At 38.4% G+C, this 24,982-nt stretch overlaps 1 protein-coding gene across 1 annotated transcript in view; it reads right to left on the bottom strand.

The window, feature by feature from the left end:
* The window catches only part of sNPF-R (short neuropeptide F receptor), a 294,564-nt gene that overhangs the window by 95,877 nt on the left and 173,705 nt on the right, over window positions 1–24,982 (bottom strand). The window contains exon 2 of the mRNA XM_083140780.1: window positions 18,288–18,372. The gene's annotated coding sequence lies outside the window, so the exon portion shown is untranslated. The remainder of the gene's footprint in view (window positions 1–18,287; window positions 18,373–24,982) is intronic.

The following is a 24,982-nucleotide window of genomic DNA, read 5'->3' as shown; positions in this document are numbered from 1 at the left end:
GATGCATCGAAGTGAATCAGCATGATAGATTTGACTTACATTTTCCACAACAAATTACACATGAGAAAGGAGACGGAGAAACAAATCAAAATCTAGCTTGTTATTCCTTAATATCACCAAATAAATTAGTTGTGTATGGAAGCTATGCATCGTATAAATATTTAAACAGAAGTTTGCATGCAATAGTTTTCCATATCAAGCTTTACATATTCATTGCTATATTTCCTTCATTTTGTTGATTTTTATCTATGCACAGCATTACATATTGCTTTCATAAGTGAAAGGAAATGAATATCAGTTTGAGGTATTGAGTTTTAAGTTCATTCGATTGGTTAGCAGGTGCCACGTGACATTACACCACACTGTACACCGTACGCTCCAGAACGTAGTGCACACACAATGACACTAAATCAATGGGGTGTTGCAGTATGTAACCAACTACACTCTGTACAGGGAATCTCTGGAGCGAGCACACGAAAACCAGTCTCTGCGCAAGTAGTGGCTCTAGAGGTGAACTTCTGACAGATGAACTTAGTACAGCTACTTACCGTTTGGACCAGCGCGCACTGCCTTGCTACATCAACTTGCTTTCTCGCAAGCGTGGGCTTGATCTTCAGATTCCAGAGAGTGTAAAAAAAGAGCCAAATGTTCAGTGAACTAAGCGAGGCTGTTCTAAACAAATATACGTGGCTTTTTAGAAATGGTGTTGGTTGTTCGATTGGCTGATGCGCAGGGATATTTCACGCAGGAATATATTGCACTAATTCAAGCCATAACGCTCAATGTAGTAGCTTCTATATTGATGTTATCGAAACTCCGGTTATAAGCAGTTCAGCTACGACTAACACATCTATGAGCAAAACAACAAAAGAACTAATGAACTGTTTCTCAAAAGATACGTGAGTTTGTTTAGATTAACTTGGTTCTTACACATATTTGTAGAGTATATACTGACAAAGTTTATAACGTGTGAGTAAGATATCTGGTTCTTCTCTTGGATAAACCTGTCAAGTCAAGCAAGGAAAGGCACCTGGTCTTTCAACCGAATAGACAAGACCAACACCTTTTCTTTGTCGCCTTGTGGAAAACATATGGTTATACACGTAGATTAGTAAAAGGTACATTTTCAATACAAGTATTCAGTTAATGTTCGGTTTTATTGATTGATTTGATTGATTCTTTTGCTTTTCTGCCACGCCTGGTAGGAATTTGAACCCAGGACTCCTGACGTTGTAGCGAGCTCTACTAACCACTCTGAAACGGGGATCGGTAGTTATTGTTCTGGGTGCCGTGTGAGTATGTGTTCCAAAGCGAAGTTCTCGCTTTTCTTTCCTTTGGAAAAATTCGGCTTACTAAATAAATGTGACAGTGGTGAAATAAATATTAAAATGCACGTTGTCTACGTAAGACATTCATTTTCAAACCTTATGAAATATATGAAGGTAAGATTTGCGTGTGGTTGTACAAATATTTTATGTGTTTCCCATTAATTGGAACATTTTCATAAGGTGCAATACTCCTAAAAGTGCTGGGGCCTCGCCGATGGTGTAGTGGTAACGTTGTAGCCTTTCAATCAATGGGTCATTGGTTCGATACCCTGTTGAAGCAAATTGCACAGTGGTACGGATTCAACTTTAAACTGTAGGTCCAGTCCCGATTAGACTACCTGTGCATGAAGTAGACTTAAACAACAATTTAAACGAAAAATGAACATATTGGGCATTTGCTAGCAAGTAGCTTCTGACATAAAAGCAACCTTCTGGAACTGTATTAACAAAAATCGTGAGAATTAATTTAAATAATTACATCTTTGTTATTTAATTTCTCTAGCTTCCATAAGAAATTAATGCAATAAGTTGTCGATTTATTTTGGCATTTTCGCCATGTACTTTTCAAAGAAACTGTTGTTTATGAGCAGTCTATCATTGCACTATAAAACTACGCCATGTAATGCTAAGAGAAATTGATGTTTTTAGAGAAATCGAAACATTCAAATACGGAAATTCCTGTAATAGTCATGTCTAGATCAGTAAATGAGTGTTGTATCAATCATGGGCGTACTAGGTATATGCCTTCGTAGCCGCATTCATATGAACTCATCATTTACGTGAGTGCCAATGCCAATGATAAATTACGAAACATGTAAATTAAGAAAAAGATCACACTCCTTCACGACACGGGTCGTTTGCTAGGAGCTAAGTAGGAAGCCCCCTCCCCCTTCGATTACTTGCTACTTAGTTAAACTTAGGAATGGTTTCAATTTATGTGCTCGTAATGTTGGAAAATTCTTTTTTCTTTTACATACAATCGATATGATACTGTTGTAAGAAAGTAAATGCATTCACTGTGTGACAGAAAGTAACACTTTCTTTCTATATAAGAAACTGGTAACATATTACTTTTGGAAACAAAATAGGGAAACGCATTAATATTTGGCGTAACGTACGACGTTGAATGATATAAACCTTGACATTTTTACCAAAGTATCTCTGAACACAGTTGTGTGTTTTATAACATATTAATAGTTATAGTACCTATTAATTACTTGAAGGTAAATGTAAATTAATACAATTATATTTCAACTCATAACTTCAAGTAACTGAGAATGTAATAATTATTAATAAATTCCGTTTCATTTTTCCTGTGAAATGTTAATTCTTATATTTTATATTTTATATTCGTTACTAAAGGGTATGACTTGCCAGTAGAGACACAGACATATAAATGAAGTCCACATTAGAAAAACAAAAGTTAAATTCTAAAAATATCATTCGTCTGTCTATTGCTTCAACATAAAAAAAAGATAACACCAACCATTGGAACGCGTAGCCTCCCTCCTTAATTTTACATTCACTCACAGAAAATATGTTAAAAAAATTGTCAATATTCTAAAATTAAAATGTAACAGTCTGCATGTTAATTTACAAAAATCGGGAAGTAAACACGGCTTTGTAACCACATAGGAATATTAAACACTATATCAGTATTATATAGCATTGAGACAGAAAAGAAAAACTTCAAATTAAAATTTCAATACTTTATTATCCGTGAATAAATATACACAGAGTATAATGATTATAAATTTCAGTTGTTCACACCATAAATATATTTTTAAAAATGAATAATTAAAATCACAATAATTTTGGTTAACTATGAAAACTATGCTTTAAAAAGATCGTAATCATTTTTACGGTAGTAGGATGGCAGCGGAAATTGACGGTCTTATGACGTAATTTCTCCAGTCAACGGAATAACTTATTGCTCCATCTCAGTAAATGGCAGAATTTTAACGGCAACAAAGATTCTATCGTGATAGAAGGTGTCGCAAAATTTTCTTCAATATCTTGTGAGCGGATGGGGAAATAACTTCCTGCAGGATGTCATCATTAGCTTCAAATTTTATCTCCTTGTATCCTTCCACCAGATGGTCGATAGATTCCGCACCTGCGAAACAATCTGGTAGGATGAGTATTTCAAATGTTTATTCTACGAGATTCATCTCTCTACAAAGATAATACCTCATGAAAAGGAAGGATAATAAGACACTTCAATGGGATGACTTGCTCTTAAATAGAATGTGAAGTACAACTCTGCTTTAAGTTTTAAATCCACTGATGAACATATAAGCTAATCGGGAACGGACCTATAGTTTAAAGTAGAATCCGAATCACACTGTGCTTTCATCGGATATATAATCCTGGATCTCTCTTGATTTCAAGGCGATGAAGTACTGCTACGCCACCGTGGAGGCAATGCAATTGCGATATCATCCTTGTTTCGGTATAAACTTTTTGGTTAAATGACGTTAGCGAAGTGTTACCTAAAAGCTGTTGATTAAGTTATTTGATTCGAATTCAAGAGTGTACTAAACATAACAAAGTAGGTTGTCGGAATGTCTAACCACTACAGAAGGCAAGGATATTCCAGTGCGAATTCATTAATGAAAAACTGTAGTTCATGGTACAGTTCATGAAAATCACAAAGAAATCCTTGCTAAAAACAAAAACATATTCAAAGTCAGAATTGCGAATGAGACAAAATCTCCAAATCGAAGAAACATATGCACGAAATAAGTATTGAAAAATGAGAAAATGAGCAAATGTGTAAAATGTTATTATTAAAGAGAAAAAGCGTGAAAAATTCTGAAGTCTGAAAGACATTACTACAAACAAGATCGAATATTATGAGCGATGTTTTTAATTCCTAGGCAATAGACGTTCACCGTCATTTTTCATTTGAAGCATTTCGTCACAATATTTCCATCATGATATACGTAATTCGTACCGTTGGTTTGTATTACTTTATATCACTGGAACCCATGCACTCGACTTATTCCAACGCATTCACCACACATTACACATTACACGCGTGGGTGAATACATATGTTTATCCCATTGTTGATATTATTTGTATTACGTATTTATAATAAATTAACTTCTATATTTACATAATATCAACAGGTTATCAACAGGTACTTCTGAATTTTGGTCGTCTCCTCGACAAGGCCACGCTCACCGCTGTGGACGCGGTTTCCATTATCCACGTTTCCGTAGCAGCCACGAGGCGAGAAAAGAAGTCTGCTCTCATCCGGGATCCAGAGGTCGCAAGACTTTTCTGCTGTGGAAAGGAAACTTGCGGGGAAAAAGGAAATAGTCTCGGAAATGGTTCGAACGGAAGTTCCTTTGAGACGCGCGCTACAGGAGGATGTGAATTCGCGTCCCGAGCACAAAAGATTTCTCCTCTTAATCGTTTCCTATCCTTCCAGCGGCACAATGGCTGAGCGAGAGTGTGGAAAATTCAAACAGTGCTTTCTTGGTGTCAAAAGCAGCAGACAAACTACAAGCGTTCATCGGATTTCTCTGGAAATTGATCTTTCTTCGTTGTCAGACGTCTTCTGTGTATCCCTTTCATCTCAGAGGATGATCCAACTTGTTTGATATTTTTGTCATGTTTTTCTAGAGTTAAGTGGAACTAAGAATATGAGTGTGTTTCAAAAGTAACAGGAAATTGAATACTTAGAGATATAATAGCTACGAATGATACGTCATTTTTCTACATAATCACCCTCTTTTCAATACTGCTTTATTCCATCAGAAAAAAATGTTCTTCCTGCATTCCATCAGAAAAGAAATTAATTTTACTTTATTCCATCAGAAAATAAAAGGTCCTTACTTTATTCCATTATAAAAGAAAACGTTTTAACATTAGTCAATATGCATAGAAGTTTTTTACTTCATTTTATCAAAAAAAAAGTTACTTCATTCCATCCAAAAATAAAATGTTTTTGCTTTATTTTATCAGAAAAGCGAAGGTTTTTACTTGACATCATCAGAAAGGAAAAGGCATTTATTTTATACCATCAAAAAGGAAAAGGTTTATACTTTATTCCATCAGAAATAAAAGGTTTTTACATTATACCATAAGAAAAGAAATGGTCTTTACTTTACTCCATCAAACAAGAAAATATTTTTACTTAATTCCATCAGAAAATAATGTTTTTTTTTTGTATCTTCAGCCAGGACTGCATCGATTTTTTTACCATCTCGCCAAGGATCCCAGGTTCGAATCCTGGTCTGTGCATTGGTGTACTTTTTGAGTGTCCGTTCATCAATTTCATCATATCATCTCTCATCATTATCCCAAAGTGGCATAAAAGCGTAGTAATGTAAACCGACTAAACCAATCCAATTCTTTGACCTTGTCATCACTCCAAAATTTTTGTTCTCTCAGGAAGGAGCAAGATCAGGGTTGTATGGAGGGTGCTGTAAGACCTGACATCTCGAACTCGGAATAGTGTCAAGAGCGGAGGATGTGTGAGAGCGTGCGTTATCATGAAGGAGAAGAAGGCCTTCGTATCCACTGTGAACACAAATTGCAGTACCTGAGAACATCTTTGACAATGGTATAAGCCGACCCGATACTAACATCCAATTTCGTGGCCAGAATTTTTACAGAAATTCTTCCGCTTTCAACAATAACAACGAGAGACACCTTTCATCAGTGACGGGCTTCCTCCAATCTCCAAGTTAAATAAAGAAAATGAAAGCAAGAAAACCAAACTCGACACTTTGAAAGTTGTCGCAGGAAAATTACCTGCAGATGCCAATCAGTCTGACAAAAAGATTAAAGCTCTCCAAGCAAATTAAGTAAGTAAGTAAGTAACGGGGCTAATACATATAATAATTCATTCTCTCATGCTATCGACCAGGTGAGTTGTGGAAAATATTCCAAACTTTCCAGAGCTAACGTCACTCTCATCTTCAGGGTTGAAGTGACGTCAGCTCTCGAAAGCTTGGAATATTTTCCACAACTCACCTGGTCTATAGCCCGATAGAATCTATTCATCATTCGTCACCATGAAAGCTTCAAGTCTTACTTCAATTACGTTATGCCATCAAATTTTCTTCCTGGCCCGTAAGGACGCGCATATTGGTAAAAAATATCCAGCCGATTTTGAAGTATACTTTTTGACCACTTCCAATAAGTGTCTGAGAGCACCCTTCTCAGTATCTATCCAGTGAACCCTTCCGAGTGTTGTGACCTTGAGTCAACTATTAGTTACTTGGTTTTGCCGTTTGCAGTGCCGTAGAAGTAGTGCATGGGGAAACTTCACCCAACGCGGTGAATACAAACGTTTCAATATTGTATTTCAACATGTTATTTTTTTTCTCGTTTTTATCAATTGTGATTGCAATTTAAAATAAATAAAATTAGATTAATCAATGAAGGTGATACCATTTAAAACAATTGAAATTAAGACTTACGATGTAATTTTTCTTATGGGTACATTTCATTAAGCACTGTTTTCTTTCTCTCTCATCTGCTATACTTTTGGAACAAGCCGGTTCCAAAATAGGATGGGATGACTTCACGCCTTTAGATATTTTGCAGAAAAGTCGTTAAACTTTACCCATGCAGAGTGCTATAGTATGCTAGTGTTGTTTTGTGCAGCAGAGAGTTTCGTTAGTGCTGCTAAACTTTCCTCGTCTCTCCACATGAAGTTGAAAAAGAAAATCATGTTATTTTGCATTTTCTTCTTGTATAAATATATTACCTAACAAAACCAAACAGCTTCAGCTCACTAAAATTAGCAAAGACCTGTTGCCTTTGGCTGAATCTTTCAAAACCGTTAAGGAAATCATTTTGCTATTGTTTTGGAATTTTCTGGAATGGAGATTTCGTTCAGTGTATCCATTACAATACGCATCCGTTACAAACAAGGATTTGCTCATCCATTATAAATATTTACAAACCGAAAGACGCACAAACAAAGATATAAAAATGCAACACAATTTACATAATATAAATATCGCATCTAGAAATACCAAAAATTAGTTTTCAACGAAGTTATTAGAACCTTCAGTGTTTCCATCTTTAGTTCCTTTTCCCAAATCCGTATATACGCAACTGTATTGAATTAATTTTATTTTAATTACCCACAAGCTCCCTGTCCCCCCTCCTCCCCTTTCTTTATACCGGTTTGTTTCCGATATTTCATCTTTTCTGTTACGTGGATTTGAAAGCGTCATCGGTTAGGGACGTTTCACACCAAAGCGACATGCGACAGGCAACAAGCGACGGGCGACACGCGACACGAGAATTTTATACAGAAGTGACAAGCTGCAAGCGACTTGTTTATCTGCTGGTTTTTCCTGATATCGGGAGATTCAAACTGTGTACGCTTGACTTTTCGCATTCCTTTCCAGATTGGATACAGCAAAATCGTAAACACCAGAGCGGTGTTCCTCAAACTTCGTGAGACCGTGGTCTGGTAAATATTTTTTGGAATGTCGATCTCAAGAATTTTCCTCGTAAATTCCTTTCTCTTATCTAAAATTATTTCTGGAATAATTAATGAATTACTATACACAGCTGGCATTAAGACTTAGGTGGGCAGGCCCATGTGGAGTTTACAGGATTATTGTAGGGAAACCTGATGGTATGAGACCTGTAGGATGGCCAAGACGAAGATGGAGGGATAACGTTGAGATGCACCTAGAGGAAATCGGTAAGGAGGGATGCGATTGGTTTGATCTTGTTCAGGATAGAACCAGATGGAAGGCTTCGGGTTTAAGAAGGTTAGAGAGTTTGTTAGCTGGAATTATCGAACTAAAGCCCGCATCACACGAAACTGGATTTCCAGTAGGTATGCTCTAGTTGGCGATGAACTGGCTACCCATTTGCTACTTTTCGCCTCACATGATACTTGTCACCGTACTTGTTGATAGACTTTTGTTCCCATAAGACATTGCGCTGAGCAGACAATCTGTAAAGATGGATGAACAATTTGAAGAATGTTGTAGAGGAATTACTGCTTTGTGCTTTTATTAAAATTAAAATATAAGAGTATGGACTAGAGATTGGCTCGAAGAAAATATGGTAATCAATGCGTACCCCGAACAAGCTTTTTCTATGAACTCGGGTATGCTACTCATACATGAGATTCTCAGGATTCATTCACACAAAAAGAAGTCAAACATTTATTAATACACTTGTAATAATAAGGATTTTCATTTTCAGCTAATCATATTTGTCACGTACACATCTCATCGCTTTGTATAAATATATAAATATTAATGAATTGAACACGAATGCACTGCACGTCTTTTATCGAGAAACTAACAAAAACAGTCAACACTCGGAAACCACAGACACAAAACTCCCCTTTGCAAACTCACAGATTATCTTCACATGGCCAAACTTTTCTCTGATTGGCTGTTCCACAGAATCCAGTCGAGGAATGCCAGTAGCAATTAGAACATGTCCTATTCCTCCAAACCAGTCAAGCAGTCAGTCAGGCAGCCAATATACCCGGGCAGGTAGCCAGTTCAGCGCCAACTAACTGGATATCCAGGTCCGTGTGATTCGGCCTTAAATTAGTTGTAAGCTTCTTTTTCCGATCGCGGTCGAAATTACACAGATGCTTACCACACTTATATAACTAAATATTTATCAATATTTTATACAAGGGTACATGCTAAGTTCATGTATAAAATTGGTTGCCCTTGTTTAACTCGTGCCTTTGTCACCTCCCTAATCAAAAGGCAAGATTATTACAGCACAGAAAACAAAGTCACCAAAGCTATTCTATGCATTAGGACACATCGATTAATGATCTAAAGTGTTGTTTCCCCTTTCGTATTGGTAGAAGGTATTGGGTAGAAGTGACAAGTCTTATGTCATTCTTAGCATAGCAGGAAATATTGCAAGGAATACGGAAGAAGTAATTAGGCAAACGTTAGGTTATTGACTTGAGAGACTGGTATGGAAGGAGCGTTGGATGATGAGAGAATGGAAGTGGGGGACGATTATTGGGCAATTTTGCGTGAACAGACTGAATTCTGACAGGGATGTCAGACATGTTACAATTGAGAAGACGAGTATTGAAATAAAACTCATCTAATTGTGAGGCAAGTAATAGCTTTTTCCAGACAAATCCATATCGGTTCAGTCATAGAGAGTACAGAAATCAAATTATTGTGCATGTGAATTGAGGACTAGTAAACGCTGTAAGTGCCAAAAGCGAAAGTGTTGGGAAATCACATCGTTCCGCACATCAACCCGTAAGGACGTTCACACTAATGACCTCTTTAAACCCCCTTTGAACTACTTAGAGGGCTACCAGCCATTTTTCACGTTTACAACATTATAAAGCATGGCACATTGCACAGTTTAACGTGGAAAACGGTGTTTTAATTATTCTGGCACTTACAGCGTTTACCAATTTTAGTCTTCAAATCTTTTGCCATTCCTTTGAATGTAACCTCTCGCGTATATCACATTTATCCCAAGCGAGTGATAACCATCTGAAAGATGAATGTTGAATAACTACATCACCAATAAAATCTAAAGGTATCTAGTTCGATCCCAACGCAGTATTAACATGGCGTTACGGTTTCCCCTTTGCCCCAAAACCAACATTACAGTTGGGTGCATTTTTATATATTATTGTGAAGGTAAAGCATAAGCTCATCATATGATGCAAGTGAATATTCCTTATTTTGTCGATCTGTACTTTAATGCAACAATTGATGGATTTTTGATGCACCTTCCTTCATCTTCGTGAGTGATGTACTTGAACATTTCGTCTGAGCTAATGTACCTTTATGGATTTCTTTCTTTCAACTCACTCATTTACTTACTTTTCCGTATGTAGAAGTAGGAAGACATAGCATCGTCTCCATCTTTCTTTCATCAAATCACTTTAAACAGAGAAACAAACACCTCATACCGCCCTTCCTGAGATTTCTGGAAAGAGTTAATGTAACTCGAATGTTGAAATTAGCGATATTTCATAACAGAAAATGTTGTGACTTCTGTAAGTTACAGCAACTATTACTATTTATTACTATTATTACTACTATTATTATTTGAAGTAGGGTTATATTTAAGCTTACAGTCTATTTTACACTCACTATCTAACTAAAAAAAACAGCTTCTTGTCGGTATACAGTTATGCAAATTGTATATAGATATACAGAATATGGAAATTACAAATCTATGTAATTTAAAAAAAAAAACATTAGTAGTTGGAGTAGTACAAAAATAATAGCAACAATAAAAGTAATAATAATAAAATAATAATAATAATAATAATAATAATAATAATAATAAAAGTTTCAATGACGCTGCCCCTCTGGGAAAAAATCCTGCGGGCGCCGTTGACCTCATTCTTTCTAGATATTTCATACATCATGCCCTTGACATGTCTTATTTTGCTATTATCACTATATTAAAGCATTTTAACAGTCGGTAGTCTTTGTCACCTTTTACCCTTCGGCGTCTAATTTTTGTGCGACCCCTGGACTTTGGACCTAGCGGTAAATCCCCCTCTTGTCAGTGAATCTGTTCTCTAACGCGAGGGTTGCGGTGTTTGCCCTGCCCTGCGAAGTGGAAAATGTTAATTTTCCAGCTACAGGTACCGGATTAGAGTAACGCACCAGACGAATGATGGCAGCCAATTTGCACGTCCGGAAATGCCACATGCAGCAAAAAGCGGACTCTAGGAAGATCTCGCTAATTGCCATTCAATTTCCGACAACGAGTTACATGCTCAAGTTGCGCTTTGCTGCTCCCCAAAAGCCACACATTGCGCTTTAATTTCAAGTCGTTTCCTGTATCAAGTCATCCTTGGCTCTCCCGTAATACTGTAACAACTTAATTTCAGTGTTTACAACACGGTCGGATTCCCTTTCTTCCTCATTTCGTTTTAATTTTGTGCTTAAGTGCGCCCCTGCGGTCACGCTAATAAAATTTTAGTATATGCTTATTTCTCTTTTCATTATTTTTATGTCTGGCTTTATTACTTTCATGTAATTATAGTCGTTAATTGTAATTCTTTATATACATTGCCATTTTAATGGCTGGCAAGAGAGAAGTTTGGAAAAATTTAAACGAGTTAGAATGTTGTGTATACCTAGGTATGCATACAGTCAATGTCTCATTTGCCTTGGAACCGACTATTGGGTAGAGACGCTCTTATGGATGGAATCTCTTCTCTTTATATAAGTATATAAAAATGGATGTATGTGTATGTTTGTTTGTTCCGGCATAACTCTCGAACGCCTGGAGCGATTTCAACCAAACTTGGTACACGTATCACTTGCAATCTGGAAATAATACTTGGGAGTAAGACATCCCTGGCACAACTAAGATTGAGGTAGGGAGGAGTGAAATGTAAAAATAATCGAAAACAACCTATGTTAAATTCAGCACAGTCATCCGTGACTCTATGTAATCCGCACAACGATAGTGTTTTTCTGGTTGTCTAACATTCAGGCTGTTTTGCAAAACCGACCGATGTTAGTGTCGAATCCATAGTTTTCGGAGTCGCTACGTTAATTGGTGACATTCACGATCACATTTAAAATTAGTTACATTTTACGCTATAGTTAGAATTCAATATTTTCCTGTCTAATACAAGACTGGGATAAATAAATACCCGGGCAACGCCGGGTAATCAGATAGTTCTATTATAAAATAGATAGCAAGGGTCAGTTCAATTACAGCTTTTTATGAAATAATAGTAAAGAGACCAGTATTACTCTTGCGTTTTAACCCCATTTTATGCACATACAGGCTAAAGAGACTGGAACTACTGTTTAAAGTTGGATCCGATCACCATGCTCCTCCAACTGGAATCGATCCGGAGGCTTTTTTATTTCATGACGGCGACATTACCAGTATGCTGTAAGGGAGATGCGTTCTGGATGTAAAATAACATTACACTTACTCCACCAGTTCGTCATCCTAACGAGCAAGAATAGCTAGATGCAAAAATACTGTTTTATCTCAAAACTGCAATTTTGTGTAGCATTAAAAGTGCATGCTGAATGTGACTGCTCCCCCATAATATGTTCCTACCCTTTGCCTGCCTACTATTTTTTGTTCTGCCGTGACTACTACTAGAGTATATTTATTATAAAATATATTAGTAAAAGTAAAGTAAAGTGGACCCACACTTTCTTGATCTCGGACCAGCTGGGGGTGATGTGATCAGCACCACGCTCTTGGCCGCTTTACCCCCAGAGTTTCCTCCAGGTACTCACTTTATACGACGCTGGGTGGGCGCCGCTTCAACAGGTTGAAAAAGTACCAGTTCTCCAAAGCCGGGAATCGAACCCGGGTTTCTCGCATGGTTGTCAGATGCCGTAAAGACTTTTTTTAAAAGGATTACCCCTATGCAGAAGTATCCCCCGACAAACACAAACATGTCCTAACCAGGATTCGAACCCGAGATCCCTAGCGTCGTAGCGCACTGAGCTATCCTTGTCGCCACGGAGGCCGGCAACGACTGAGGTACCGCTGCTTCAAATATACAAGTTTGAAGATTCTTTGGTCAATCAACAGCTTTTTTTTATTAGCACATCGAGTCCCATCGCCGCTGTTTTCTGGCTTTCGAGATTGGAATCCAATACTCCTGTTTTTCCGCTTGAAGCTTGGTCAACGCCGATCAGGAATGGAACCCAGGACCACTCACACCAAAGGCGAGAGCGCTAGTCATCTGGCTACGCGGGTGACAAACTGTAAAATCAACATGCATTATTTCCGAAAACAACAATTTTTTTACGTATTAATGTGCAAATAAGTATGATGGTAGAGAACAGAAAACCAGTTGATAGTCAACAAGCCTGAGAACACTCAAGTCGAACACCACGGATCCTTTTATGCTCGTTCATAATACACACGAGTCTCCATTTTCTGTTGAAACAGCGGCAAGTCAAGCATCGCATAAAATGTGTTTGCTCCCACGCTCTTTGGAGCCACTTACTTCTATCCCCTGGAGGTTTAATTTATCATGCATCATCGGTTATTTATGCTCCTTTTCCTTTATTAGCCTCTCAGGCATTAAAGGAGTTGAGGTAAAATGTTCTGCTTTTGTCTACATGCATATCCCACTCTGTCCTTAACAAGGGCCTCCCAGGGGACGGTAGGGCATTAAGAAAGATCTCAAGCAGTGGTTTACTCAGCCAACCCGTCAGACGATTTCTTCTCCTAGAAGGATCCTTGCTATATACAGACGCTTTCTACCGTATGTTTACAATAAGTAAATGCTGGCCTGTACTCTAGCTGTTAGGGAAAGTTAAAAATTTATGAGTTGGGAATATAGCCAAGTATGTTGTAACGTGTTTGGGTGGGTGATTTCAGATAGGAATTTTTCAAGAGATGTCCATGTATGGGCTCTGGGGTTCATCCAGGCTATAATAAACAGGTACTCTGGAGGGTAAATATAGCAGGACTGTGGTGTTGATCACCACACCCTCTCGAGATCAAGTATATGCGGGCTTACGTCCGTGGCGGAGTGGTTAGCACAGCATGCTACGACGCCAGGGTTCGAATCCCGGCCTGGGCATGGTTGTTTTTTGTGAGTGTGCCTTCATCAATTTAATCAAGTCGTTACTTTTCCGCATCTTCGCGTTCAGCTAAAAGTGTCTAAAAGCGAAGTGAAATAAACCAAATCAATCAATCAATCGTGTATATGTGGAAACCTATATCCACACCCCACCCTCCGCATGCTTCTAAGATCGCTAATTTTAAGGAAATAGTTGTGTAATACAAGGAAACTGCAGGCTATCACGTCAAGCCGGCGCTTGCGGTGTCGCCACACTCCACGTACATCTTTACTCCATTGAATAAATATCTGCATAAAATCGGTTTAGCAATGCGAATTGACAATGATAATGAATTTTAAAAACAAATGCAAGGAGCTTCAAAACAGACCAATATTGTGTTTTTATACCCAATACTATCAAAAAAGTTGTTTCACAAAATCGATAAGAACTGTTTCTTGGTCAATTTAAAAACTCTGAAAATTAAGAATTGTGTATAACACCCGATACCTGCACCGTATCAAAAATTTCATCCGATATGGACCACCTGTTGTTTCTTTCTTTCATTCCTATCTCATTTCATCTTTCCCTTTCTCTTTCGTGCCTTGTAATCAATTGGTACTGAGTTCGAGGCTTTCAGTAGTTTGGATCCCAATATAAACTGCAGGTGAAATCTCGATTATTCTATCTGTGTAAAATTAACTTAAGAACTCAAAATAAATTCGATCTTTCTCGGTCCCTCCTATCTTTCTCTCCTGTCTCTTGCTCTCTACGTTTACCTTACCCCCTTCTCTCTCTCTCTCTCTCTCTCTCTCTCTCTCTCTCTCTCTCTCTCTCTCCCTGTCTTCCCTACCTGCTCTCTACATTTGGATAGTGCGCAGAAAGGAATTCAACCTTCATATGTATCAGGCCACATAGGCGGACTGTTTTAGACAGATACACAAATGTTTCTCAAGATTTTATATGCAGCGTCCAGGTATTTATCATGCAATTTTGTTCCATCCTCTTTTGGTTGTCATGGAGGATACGAAGATATACATCTTTCTTGACTTCGTTCTGGAAGTGACGCCTTTACTACTTGTAACGCTGGATCATAGCCAAAATCACTAACAATTGCCTTTACATCAGTGACTTCTTCATCTATCAAGGGCCTCTCCGATAGCGCAGTGGTAGCGTCGTCGCCTTGTAATCATGGGGTCCCGGGTTCGATGCCTGGTGGAGGCACATAGTGGTTCGGATCCCACTTTAAACTGTGGGTCCAGTCCCGATTAGCCTTATTGTGCATAAAGTGGACTTTAAACACAAAATCAATACATGGAAATCAATCAATCATCTAGCAAAAGTCTTATAAACTCTTCAACAACAACACCTTCCAAAAGCTGTTTTCCTGCGAAGAAATCCCTTAACAACTTAAGGAACGCAAAGTGTTTCACTGTGTTTGATGCACATGAGAAGCTCGTGCCAAATACATAACTAAAAGAAACGATTCGGTAACTCGTTTTCTCTTCCCCATATGGCCCTCGACCTTTTGAATCCTCCTCCATGTATCTTGCAGTGTAGTACACACCGACAAAGGAAACCTACTTCGGAGTTGCTTAGCATGTTGCCATTTTTCTACTCTTAAAAAAGACAGAGAGAGTGTCGAAGATGGACGTTCTTCCTTTTCCTCATGAACGTTTTTTTTTTCGAGTGTTGCGAAAGAGTCCGTACACTTTTTTAACATTCGTATCGACATTCCTCCCCCTGCTGCTGGGTGATGCACTGAACATACCCAAAGGAAGGCTGGCTACTGTGACGCGTTGAGTAATTGTGCCCTCATCGAGCAACGTAATTGCTCAGCTACTTGACGATTACTAAGCGTTGCTCGACGAGCGCTGCTCACTTGCTGGCTGAGCGAACTTAAACCTTGCTCGCCACAGAATATATCGTTTCTTCTTGCCAATCTCGTTAGGCAAAGAGTTAGATAAAGAAAATTGTGTGACGATGGTGGCTATAAATGAAGTATATGTGATTTACGATATAGCCTAATAACAGAGGCAGTTGAAATAACTTACTTACTTACTTCTTCTTCCCCTTCGTGCTGTTAGGTGTCGGGGTCCTTCAACCATCTCCTAAAACTCTTCCTATCTTGTGCCATTCTTTTAACTTCCATTAGGGTCTTTCCTCTTTCAGTAACCATTTCTGACAGGTATTGCATTCTATCCAAGGTCTTCCTCTTCCTCTCCTTTCTTCTGGTCTCGCTTCCATTGCTTATTTCGGTTTTCTTTCTTCTCCCATTCTCATGACATGGCCATACCAGCCCAGTGTTCTTCTCTCTATTATCTCTTCAATTGATTCTACTTGTAGCTGTTCCCTGATTTTAGTGTTCCTGATTCCTTCTCGTCTGACTTTTCCTAAGACTCTTCTGAGGTAAACCTCAGAAGCTCAAGTAACAGAAGGTAATATAATTTTCCACTTTTTGTAATGATTCTAAACATACATCGTAGATTTGGATAGTTGTGCAAGTGGGTGATAAATAACATTTAGACAGTTTTGTCTAAATGACAACCATTTCCATATTTTCGAAACCGCTGAAATCTTGCCAACTTGGAAGCAGCCCTATTCATCACAGGCTACTCAAAGATACCGATACTTTGATCCATGAGCTGAGAACACACCGTCAAGTAAATGACCTGTCTGCTCAACGAGCGAAAATTTTGCTCAACGGGGATCGCTCAGATAGTCGAGGCACCCCTGACAAATGAGAGGAATGAAAGTATATTGCAACGCATTCGACTGTCAATCGTGACACGCGCTGTGGTTTCTGCAGGAAGAGGGATAGGGTAAGGACTCCTATTCGTGGAAAACACATCACATCCGTGCTCCTCCTGCGTGCACTTACTTCCCTCCTTTCGCCACCTATGGTCCATAGATATCAAATTGCGACATAGGTCTTGTCTTTTGTTCTACGACACAACTAAAAAAAAACATTGTTCAATTATCAGCAACAACCAATGGACCGTATTTTTTCTCAACTTTATAAATCCATTATCTCGCCTTCCCTCACCAAATATGAACGCCCACATAACATTATATTCTAGTATTTGTGGCACTGTTCTACAAGAAAGGTGATAATTGTTTATTTTATCTTTATTTGCAGTAGAATAACTTCAGGGATGATCATAATTAGCTGACAGTTTTAAAGCAGCAGAAACAAAACGAACACGTTCACTAGAGAATAATGTAAATTGAATAAATTCTATGATTCTTTGAAATTATTTTTTGAAAAAAATAAATAAAAAAAGAACAACAGAAAAAATGATCTGCACACTTCTTGGAGATTAATTCAAACGAGACAAACACACACAAAAATTGATAGTAAAGACAAATTGTATCTCTCAAGTGGCCACCTTGTGATGGCACACAGTACAAGAGTCTTATCGATTGAGCAATTTAGAGTATTGGGAAGGATATCTTGAAGCGTGTGATGTTACAATGTGACCATTTTTAAAATATATTTTTTGTTAGTATTAATTTGTGTGTGGGTTTGTGTTGTTTGAATTAATCTCCAAGAAGTTTAGAATTTACATAATATGCACATTCTGGCAATACATGTAAATTTAATTCATAAAGGTATTTGCAATTCGTGCAATGTTACAGATAATTTGATACAGACAAAACACCTAATTTTTCGTAAATCAGTATGCATCTCATCAATTAGTACACAAACGGCAGTCATATGCATGTCCTCTTTTTTAATGATGTTAAAGGCTGGCAATTACTGGTATCTCAACGTCCATATAATGATCTGCGATTGAAACAAGTGGCATTCTGGGTCAACGGATATTCTGATTGGCTAACAAAGTAACTGAATGTTTTTGCTTTAAGTATTTCTAAATTCTTTAATAACCTTGCTCAGGCTCTCATATCTTGAAGCGAGGTAGAAGATATACCTAACTCGAGGAACTTGGCCTGGTTCTTACTTGAGGTAGAGATACGATTTAAGTTCGACGGGTGTTCTATCTACTGATTTCGTAGTCTGCAAAGCCTCCACTGTGTGCTACTGTGTTTAGCCTTCACCTGTCAAGCAATATAAGTGGAGAGGTTCTGGAAAGGGAATGTTAGAACAGACTATGACAGTGGTGACAGCCATTGGCACAGTCCAACAGCCAAGACCGCTTTGCCTTTCCACCAGCACCCAGCTAAGACGAAATGGGGGTTGAATAGGTTCGTCTACCCTCTCTGCAAATTGGCCTCGTTCATTTCAAGTTACAAGAAGCAGAGAGCTCATACTTACTCGTAAAATATCAAATGAATTTCAGTTAGTTTGTATTCTAGCAGATTATCCAAAGTAAAAAATAGTGTGTTAGATGAAAAAAAAAATGAGTGCAAAATTAAGAACTAATTTATGTTTTCATATTATACCATTCTGACCTGTGAGAAAACGGTTAAGAAGTTAAAGATCTTATATGTACTTACATCAGAGTTCACTGCGTTGGAGATTCGTGTTGATGGATATGAAAAGTTTGTCCCGACAGGAAGCCGAAGATATATATACAAATTTCTGAAAGAAAGAAAGTAATATTGTTATATTTTAATAATATGCTGTTTGGTCTGTGTCTTTCATTATACTACTTACGGAAATAAGGGAAAATATTAATTTGTCTAAAGGTCTTTTCCGGTATCGAAGAAAACTTTTTTTTTCATATTAAAGTCAGGAATATTTTAAATGTATATCAATATCAAAATTTAGATCTAGCACAGAGATAAAATACGCTAAAATACAGATAAAATACACAGAAACTATATACTAAGGTTCTAGTAATACAAATTCTGTAACTCCTAGTGAAGTTTGTATAATAATACCCGTTAGTAGTGAAGTTGTTTGTAGCGAAAAAAAAATCGAGAAATACGTTTTTCGTCACCTTGTGATCAAGGGGTCTTGGAATCGATACCCGGTGAAGGCACATTTATTGAACGAGCGAAACCAAATATGTAATTAATTTTTAACGGGTACCGTCAACCTTTATGTCTATATCAAACAGGATCACTGATTGACGCCTTCGGAGATCACTTCTGGACGCGTCTCCTGAGTATACGCTATACATTCTATAGATGCGTCACTTCGTGTCGCGCATTGTATCCACAGCTTGGATGGAGCAACTGATTTGATTGAGTTCGTGTCTTAAGTCCATTTTGTGCACAGTAAGGCTAATCGAAACTGGACCTATAATTTAAAGTAGAATCTGAACTACTACGTGCCTCCACCGGGTATCGAACCAGGACCCCTTGATTACTAGGTGACAACGCTACCACTGCGCCACCGGGGAGGCTATCTGACGTTCCACAAATTGCAATGTGGTGCAAAGGGAATCCCAGCATTGTACAGTCATGGACACTTCTGAGTTGAAACGATTCCATTGAAAGTCAATGCGATTGTTACAACCCAGAAGTGTCCGTGACTGTACACAGAGTTAGGTTTTCGTTTGTTGAGATAATTCATCATTTCCATGGATGCTTTAGTGCATTTCACTCATTGATATACCAGAGGTAGCAAATGCGTAAATACTTAAATTGCAAGACAAACCGAGCGAAAAAAAAATGTGTACTGTCATTCTAATTTCTTCATTATTCAATTACAATTCCACGCTATAAATAACAAATATTTTTTTCCGGCGACACCATGACCTTAGCCCAGCACTTGAACATAATAGTGCCTTCCCGATGGCGTAGTGGTAACGTCGTTGCCTAGTAATCAAGGGGTTCAGGTTAGTTCGATACCCGGTGGAGGCATATAGTGGTTGTGGTCCCACCATAAATTGTATGTCCAGTCCCTATTATCCTATCTGTGCATAAGGCGAACTTAAAACAAAAACTAAAAAATGAGCAAACAAAAAACACTCGAACATGATAGTGACGCTATTGAGGAAAAGAATGTATGTTTGCGGCGGCACCAAGTAGAAGAAATAACAAACCCGCAATCAACATGCAAGGAAAATATGGTCGAAAGATGCCAATTCTGTAAAAGATACCAATTTCAAGGAAATACTGATTTAGTTATGGACTAGCAGTTTGATCAAATCTGAAGATAGACATCTATAGAAATACAGTGGCGTACAAATGTCCTTGGTTGTAATTTCGAAAGCTGGTTTGTAATTTATGTCTGCAAGGAAACTCGACAATTCGCATTAACGTATTTGGGCAGGTCCGTAGTGAGGGGTTGGTTAGGAAGCTGAAGCATAGGGAGCCTTTCAAAGCTTTTGTTAAAAAGAAGTCAGAATATGCGATGGAGAAATTTACACTTGGAATTGAATTATTGTATTAACTCCACTTTATGCACTGAAAAACTAATCGGGACAGGTTCTACAGTTTAAAGTGGGATCCGAACCATTGTGTCATGTGTCTGCACCGGATATCGAACCGGGGACAGCTTGACTACAAGGCAACGACATTGCCACTACGCCATAGGGGAAGCTCTAAGTTTTTTCTTTCAAAGTAGTAGCAATATTATGTTATTAAACGTATTCCTCAGACACAAACACAAAACTGAAATATTCTTGAATATGATAAACTTTTTTAATCAGAAATACAAACTACGAATCGTAAAATATAACCTATATTATTCTTATTTCGTTTTTATGTTTCCTTGTTTAAACATTTATAGTATGCAAATACCACACTTATAGCGCATATCAAAGGACACATATAAAATGTTGGTGCTTGGTAGTGCGGGGAAAGCTCAAACAACAATACTTCTTAGGCCACCAAAATATGTAGCTACTGGGCTGCCGTTGGGTTATAATGTAAGAAGCATCTTGTTTCGACATTATTATTATTACTGTTCCTGTTATTCAGTCTGTGGTCAGATAATATAAACGAATAGATATATAGATTGATTGGTTGATTGATTTATCGGTTGATTGGTTGATTGTCTGGTTAGTTGATTGGTTGGTTGAATGATTGGTTGATTGCTTGCTTGGTTGGTTGTTTGCTTGGTTGGTTGGTTGGTTGGTTGTTTGGTTGGTTGGTTTGCTTTATTTTACTTAGTCTTTTGTGCTACTTTTTGCTAATTTGCGAAGATGGGGATAATGATGACATGATTAAATTGATGAATGGACAGTAACAAACATCCATGCCCAGGCCGAGATTCGAACCCATAATCCCTGGCGTCGTAAAGCGATGTGCTAACCACCCCGCCACGGGGGCCGGCAAAAAAAACGAATATGATGTATAAATACATGGCTGTTTTAAAGTGGCATTGCCCCTAAGCCAATGTAAACATTCTCCTGTTCGGTGTCACTACCTTTAGTTTAATTTTCACTCTGTGTTGATGAGAATGTTACTTTTCAATCTTGAGTTTCTACTACGTAACAAATCATTGTTGGACATTTCACGAAATTATCCGGCACTATTTAAATGTTCATGTGAAGGAAAGAATGTTACACTATTTTCGTCACAGGCAAGAAAGGCTGTCCATGTTGCTTGTAATTGTTACGTTAATGGAAGTTACGTAAAGGTAACGAAACTACAACAAAAATATTTCTGAAGATTCGAGAGCCAGCTGTTGTGCTTAAACAACTTCAGGGGAGCAAGCGCGTGGGCTTTTGTTTTCTTGAAACCATGTAAAACGAAACTTTCGGTTGTATAATTGCCTGGAGAGGAGAGGGGAAATCTGCGTTTCAGTTTTTTTTTCGGTACGTATAAACATCTTATGCTACATATTACATATGTATTTGTAATATTACGAGATAAGCTATTAAAAACTGCTATGGAAGGTAATATAAACTCGAATTACATCAAGACCTTATACAATCCAGCACGCTCCAGCGAATACAGCTAGTTCCCTGGCATTAAGTCTGGATTGTTATAAAGCAGCATGTGTTGCTTCTCGGTTCGGTGTAAAAGCTACTTACGATCTCCAAACCCTTACACACAGGTCAAATTAACAAAGTTCTTGTATGCACTTGTATTTTTGGTATGTTTTAACTTAAATAATCACACGTTAATCAGCACTTGTTGCATTACGTAATATACAGGGTGTACCAGAAATGATAGCCCAAATTTAAACGGTAGGAAGTATGCAATAGTAAAAGCAAAAAAGTCTCAGTAAACCTGGGGTCGCAAACTAACTGTTTGCGAGATAGTTGCGAATGTATGGTTACGATCCCCCACTGACTTGATTGTTTATACGCATCGCATGCTTATCACGTGTGAGGTGCCGTGGTCTTACTTAGTAACAAATGAGAGAATTAAAAGGTTAATTTCGCTAGACAATACTGTTGCTTTTATTACCAATGCCTATTGTACTGGACAGGATGTTACACGTTACATTTACAATCACATTCGTACCTACTAGAGCTGGTGCTAAAAATGTTGCCCTTGCATCTGGACGCAAGACCAGAGGCTCCACCTTAAGATAATTCTTTTTTTGGGGGAGAAGGTAAATTTTTTGGGGAAAGGTCGGCATAAACAATTCTTCATATATGTAAATATACATAAAATGTGTCCTTCTATGTGAATTGGGGGGGCAGAAAGTGCCTTACCCCCAAAACTCTGCACTGCTCTCCGGAGGGGAGATAGAAAAAGAAAGGGGTCGGTAACGAAGTTACAGTAATTACTTTAAAGGGTGACGTCTTGTATTCTGCAGCAGAACGAGAAAACAGAAATTGGATTCTGTCTCCACAGGGTGTTTTTAATAACTCGAACCTTTTGTTTGTGAAGTTTCACAACACGCTCATAAATGTCTATGGCAGGGGGCGCTTAAAGTTGCTGAACGCTCAGCCACAAGAATGATTGAAAGTGAAACAAGATTTGATCAGTACGGACTGCTCATTTGCTACTCACTTACTGCTCACTTGCTGCTCACTTACTGCTCACTTGCTGCTCACTCCATTCAATACTGTAGACGCCTCCGCATGGAGTGTCGAAGTCAGTGGAGGATCGTGACCATACATGCGCAATTATCTCGCAGCCGGACCTTTTGCAACCCCATATTTACTGCGACCTTTTTCCTTCTACTATCGTGTATCACCGTTTCTGTTTGCCCTTTCACTTCTGATACACCCTGTATATAACATCGTCTCTACTATTCCGAAAATATTTGGGTATATGTATACGACAGTTGTGACGCCCATATTGAACGTGATATTACCGTATACTAGTGTATTATACTGCGAGGATCTTGTGTGTGTATGTGCGTGTAATATATATAGCCGACTTCCGTGGCACAATGCTCTACGACGCCAGGAGTTCGAAGGCAAGTGACCTTTTATCAACTTCATCATAGCATTAGCCATCCTCATCGTCAAAAGTGGCTGAAGAGGGACGTTCAATAAGAACAATTAAACTGAAAAATATAGACGTATTTTAGGTCACATTTCGTATAGTACACATCTCTCTGTGCTTGTCGTCAATTGCTTTGTAGCGAGTGAGCAGCAAGTGAGAAGCAAGTGAGCAGCAAGTGGCAGCAAGTGAGCAGCAAGTGGCAGCAAGTGAATAGCTCAAAATGAGCAGCTAGTGAGCAGCAAGTGAGCAGTCCGTACTGATCAAATCTTGTTCCACCTTCAATCATTCTTGTGGCTGAGCGTTCAGCAACTTTAAGCGCCCCGTTCTGTAGACATTTATGAGCGTGTTGTGAAACTTCACAAACAAAAGGTTCGAGTTATTAAAAACACCCTGTGGAGACAGAATCCACTTTCTGCTTTCACGTTCGGCTGCCGAATACAAGACGTCACCCTTTAAAGTAATTACTGTAACTTCGTTACCGACCCTTTTTTCCTATCTCCCCTCCGGAGAGTAGAGCTTCGAGGTCAAAATCTACCAGACAAGCGCTTTTGTACCAGATACCCAAGCACGACAACAATGTGACAATACACAAGCGTCGTCATGGAAACGGAATTTCTTCTCCCCCTCCCCCACCTGTGCTCTTTTATGGCTCTACGGTTTTCCATGAACCAGAAATTAGATTGGTTGTCGCACTTGTCTTCCAGTCTTTTAGATTCTCCGCTACTCCGACGGAACGAAATCGAAGTTAATTTTTTCGCAATGCACTGCTCAATTGTTTCCAAGCTTGATGATGAGGAAAGTTGAAAGAAAGGATATATTGCAGACATGTTCGTGGCCCATGCATTGATCAGTAGGGTGAACAAGGGCGGTGGAAGCGAAACTTGACGGATGGGAGTAGCCAGAATTTTCCATCAAGTCGGGTCTAAGTTGGGATAAATTTAAATCCAAAATGACCATAAATTGGACACTTTTTTTAAAAAAATAATGAAATTTAAGCTGTTTAGGAAATTTTGGGTGAATGTTATAGGTCTTGTCTATTCTTATGGAAGGCGCCTACTTGCTGGCAAGGGAAGTGAGGAGCCAGAAATACGCCTCAGACCAACCAGACAACAGCGGTGGAGCCGAGAGTTACGACATCGCGGGAGGAGGTACTGCGCGCACCTAGTACTAGAGGTTGTTCTGTGGATGGGTGTTATTTATTTATGGTCATTTTGGCTGATTTATCGCAACAACTTACTATACGTACATATTCATTATTCACCCACCTACCTAGATGAATTAGATCTAATAGAAAAACACCAATGCAGGCATATAAGGTAAACAAATAAAGAAGTCCCACAATTTCAAATTTTTTAAATTTTAAAATTTAAAAAAATCTCTTTTCACTGAAAATTGGACCTGGAGTTCCCTTCACCAAGGAAAACCTCAGTTCCTGTAACAGCCCTGTATCTGCCAAGCGCGGCACAGAAACATAAAAGAGGAAGCTGTTTTCTCCCGCCAACGCTTTTTCCAGCGGCCGATCTGAATATGCAGGACATGCGTTCTTAAATCCCCTGTTTCTTCGGCTCCCTCGACCCTCGTGAGAAGAATGCGATGGAGATTGATCAGTGGCGTGCATGAACCAGTCTTTAAGTTCTTTATATATTTTACTTAAATTAGAGTTTAGAAGCTTCTTTTAATAGTCTGCATATTATATAATGAGCGATTTCCAATATACTAAAAGTAAATATACACCTTTAAAAAATATGTGAAAGTTTCTTACCCGCGGTAAAGTCGGTAACATACAGAGTACGCCATTGGTGTTAGTGGCTGTTGAGGAAATTCTGGGAGGGTGTTTTGTATGTGTGGATAAATCACTGGACAGAAGCGTGTGGAAGTGGGACGAGAGA

This window comes from Lepisma saccharinum, chromosome 19 (genome assembly GCF_977018435.1).
Source record: "Lepisma saccharinum chromosome 19, izLepSacc3.1, whole genome shotgun sequence".
Classification (NCBI taxonomy): domain Eukaryota; kingdom Metazoa; phylum Arthropoda; class Insecta; order Zygentoma; family Lepismatidae; genus Lepisma; species Lepisma saccharinum.
Note: the sequence above shows the minus strand (reverse complement) of the source record. Positions and strands in the feature narration are given on the sequence as shown.